This window comes from Dysidea avara, chromosome 7 (assembly GCF_963678975.1).
Source record: "Dysidea avara chromosome 7, odDysAvar1.4, whole genome shotgun sequence".
NCBI classification, from domain to species: Eukaryota; Metazoa; Porifera; class Demospongiae; order Dictyoceratida; family Dysideidae; genus Dysidea; species Dysidea avara.
Genome location: NC_089278.1, coordinates 33,016,403 through 33,020,951, shown reverse-complemented (window position 1 = coordinate 33,020,951; position 4,549 = coordinate 33,016,403).

Genomic DNA, 4,549 nt, shown 5'->3' with positions numbered 1-4,549 from the left:
AAATGACAATCAAAACAAGAGATAATAAAAATCTTAAAGATTAAGACAAAATATACATTACAAGCATACAGGGGCCTAGACACAAGGGTACCATGTGCTGATGGATCAGTACAGGAGCCCTGGAAAGACTTACATTAACTAAAATTAAATTAAATTACAATACACCAAAAAAAAAATCTACATATATCTATATGTAATACTTAAAGTTTACCTAAGGTGGTCTAAAGGATCCCAGTCCAGGGAGGTTCTAGAATTAAAAATTCTGTAAGAACAGGACACAGCAATGCGAGCTTCCTGCTCAAACAAGGATCTTACGATTTTCTTTGGCACTTCACAAGCAGTAGCCATTTGAGCAATTGTTTCTGACAAAAAGTGGCCTAAACAACCAATTTCAATGGGAACAAGATTGACAGTTAACCCAGAAAGCTGAAGGTCATATTGCAAGGAGCTATATCGATCTTCCTATCTAGCTCTAGCAGCAAGAAGATGTTGCTGGGCATTAGTTGGTACTGTCAATTCGAACAAATCATTAGAAACCAATACCAAGTCAGGCCTGCTGAGGGTGGAGGAAAGATTGGTTGGGATGGTACTAGGGGGGCTGGAACTAGCTAGATAACCTGGAAGGTCTGCATGTAACTATACAAATATGCATAGCATGAATTCATTTTGCATAACACAAATGATAAATTACTGGAGCTCTATATCTTTAAACACTGCACACCAAAGCTATAGCAGTATATATAAGGTCATGCTAAGTTTTGCATTTAATGTTGGAATGTCTGAAAAACTTCATATGGACATGGATATTTACATGCATGTTCTATTAGAGTATACCCGACTGCTCTATTAGAGTATATACCTGACTGCTCTATTAGAGTATATACCTGACTGCTCTATTAGAGTATATCGATCTTTTTAACAAGTTTTGAAGAGGGCTCATGTTACCTCTGTAAATCCTTCCCTGAGAGATGAATGTAAGTTTTATCAATTGTTGTGCTGTTCCATTACACTATACTGCTCACTCATTTTGTCCTGCCACACTAAATGGTGTGTTAGAATCCTGCTTGCAGAAGTCTAAATTTTACAGGGGGGGTTCCTGAACCCCCCCATCCCTACGCCCCTGTAATAGCTAATTCACTTTAATTCACATTCTGAAAGTATTACAAACAGCACACATTTATATAGTCACACTAAGAGAATGTTCTAGAACTAGCTAAAAAGGAAATTAAAAGTTACTAAAATAAGTATCAAGTACAAGAAACTAAAAATAGCTAATTTTATTCATGAACATTAGTCTACATACTTACAGATTATTGTCTCTATATAGTTCAAAGTCTACAATACCACAGTTCTCACGCATTTCTCACGCCTAATCTGCTTCATAAGTAGCCCTGTGCTTAAAATTGTACAGACCTGTGCTTGTTTTTGTACTTTGAGTATGTAGCGACCTTTTTTTTTTTTTCGTCTTCACTACCAAAAATCCTGGAGGTCTCATTCCTAAAATTGTTCAGAGGTTGGCATCTCTGTTGTATATCACTGGACCCTCCATTTCTTTGGACTTCAGCCGGCACTGACCATAGATAATATATACCTTACCCTATGCACTGACACACATGGAACCTCAGCACACACACACATGGAACTCACTGTCCTCCCTATTTTGCCAATCTTCAAAGATGTACACTTACCTCCACCCAGAAATTCTTTTGCCATAGTATATCCTTTCCTTACGAGCTACCCATTGTTTTAGGCCCATCTAGCGCTTTCTCGTCAGTGATTCATGACTCATCTCAGTAATTATACTGTTAGCTTTGTAAGTAGCTATGCTTTGTAAGTATGTTTAGTTTTGTGTTTTTATTATTTTTGTAAGTAATGATCGGTGGGGTCAATTCTACGGAACGGAATGATGGACTAAACCACGGAACGGAACGCTTTCTCAAATTGAAGCTTGCAACTTACAGCCATAATGCCTTTTTCTCTGTATTTAATAATAATAATAACTTACAATTGCTGAAACTGCCCTTACAAGTTATCAGTGGCACCTCCAGTGGGTCATTAAGCATAAGATAAAAGAAATTAAAGGATCGATTGTGGGTTCTTGTTGGTTGTCATTAGTAACGAAGTATTAATTGTGGGATGAGCTGTATCAGTGATGTTCATCCATGGTTCATCTACGGATATATCAAGAAGGGCACTTTATGTGGGCTGTTTTGCTTATTTTGACTTTAAAAACAGTCTGGGCCAGCTTTTCAAGTCACAAGTCAGTGTACAAATAAAGCAAGCAAGAAGACACTGGTAACAGGAAAGAGCCAGCTGAATTAAAACTTGAAGGATTTTGTGCAGTGTGTGAGGAGCAAATATTTTGGCAGACCGCAAGGAGGCTATATTCTGCAAACATCACTGAAGTGTATGCATGGAGTTATTAACAGCCGGTGTAGTGGACTAATGCCGTGTTCAATAGTGAGCCGATTTTTTCCGTTGCACAAATTCAAGGATGTGTCTGACTGTTAGCCTTGAATCATGCAGGCTAAATGCCAAAACTCCAAGATCAACCAGATCTCAATTATAAGCCTTCTATGCATGTGAAACCATGTCCATAGCCACCAGGCAAACGTGATTTGGACCAAGATGTGTGTATAATTTCAATGTATCTAGTCAGACCTGAAATGGAACACTCACATTAATTACATACCACCTAAGAATCCTAGGATTTCTTAAGTGTAACATTTCACATGCTTCACTTCAAACAAAATGGGCTAAATTTGTTTGTCTAATTTCAAGTGATTCCCAGTTCAGCTGGTCCATGAAATTACAGTGGGACCACATGTATTTGTTACAGTGTGGGCTGCTCTGTGTTGGATCTACTCTAGAGTTGAGATTTCAAGGTAGACTGCCAATGTACCGACACTGTTGTAGCATATTTCAGTGGAGGACAAATGAATACAGTAATACATTTTTTTCATAATGAAATTGATATCCCATTTTGATTTGTACCTCCACTTTGCAACATATTCAAGAACAAGAAGTTACCACCCTTTTAATCTCCAACCACTGTCGTTAATTTACCAATTAAGATCTCACCAATCTTTGTTTTTTCCATCTACAATTTTGCTTTGGAACAATAATTATCTAAAGGCTCTAATTCATATAAAGTAGCTATTTAAATCTGTAATTCACCTTATTATAGTTGTACTAATTTTATTGATTTGCCGTTCTGTATGTTTTCTTCATTTTCCTTTAATGTTGTACAGTATAGGTAAACAAAGATAAATTTTCTCCCATCTTATTCTAGGATTTCTATTGACTAAGAAAAACTACTATGTAGTAATTATTTGTATACAGGCTCAAAATTGAGAAAATATAAAGAAAGTGAATTAATATTATACAGTCAGTTTGCTTTTGGATATTTAATGTCTCCAACTGCAACAAAAATTCGATGAATTCATGCATCTCATCGCTGGTCATCTGAACATTCTGACAGTGATACCTCACTCAATAAACCATATATTCTGTTTATTATACTGAATAAAGTTATGATCACCTAGACTTTTCCTGTCACTAGTAACTTTCTAGTTAATTTCTCTGTGGATACTATGCTCTGAATCTGAAGAAATTGACTTGTCAAGATCAGCAGAAATAACTGACATCCAAATGGCTACTGTATTGTAGTAACAAAACTTGCCTTGGTCATGCAATAAATGAATTGAAGAGACTTGCTTAATTTATCAGGTAGTAGAACAGTCACTGCATGAGACAGCTATTAATGTATTATTATCCTATTCCATTTTCCTGGAGGCTCCACTGATAAAATGTAATTTCAGCAATGATAGTGGCTAGTCAAGCTGCAAGTTTTGATTCAGCCATTCTGTAAAATAGACCCCATCCTAGTTCAACTCACTACTGAGGCTGAGATATCTGCCATTAGTCCACTACTCTGTTAATGAATCATTGATGTTCACACAATATAGCCTCCTTGAGGTATCTGAATGTTTGCTCCTCACACACTGTACAAAATTCCTTTAGATTCTGTTTAGACTGATGTTGATTCAGCTTGTCACCATACTTGTTTCCTTTGTACTAGTGTAGCTACTGACTTATGCCGATTAGAAAGGATGGGCCCCAGACTGTGTATTCTAAAGCCAAAGTAAGCAAAAACAACTCACATACTAGTAAAAACAAGTCATGCATTAAGTCCCCTACTTGATACATCCGAAGATAGAACACATTGAGTCAGCTATTCCCACAATTAGCCGGTACTTCGTTACTAATGACAACCAACAAGAACCCACAATCGATCCTTAAATTCGTTTTATCTTTCTTGGGGTGCGTTTGATTACCTGCTGGAAGTTCCACCGATAACTTGTAAGGCAATGGTAAGCTGCTAGCTTCAATTTGAGAAAGCATTCCGTTCCGTAGTTTAGTCCATCATTCCGTTCCGTTCCGTTCCGTTCCGTAGAATAGACCCCACCGTAATGATCTGTGTAAGGTAACAAATAAATTTAAAAAATCAATCCATTGATATGCGCGCGCTGTGCGACTATCCACAAAG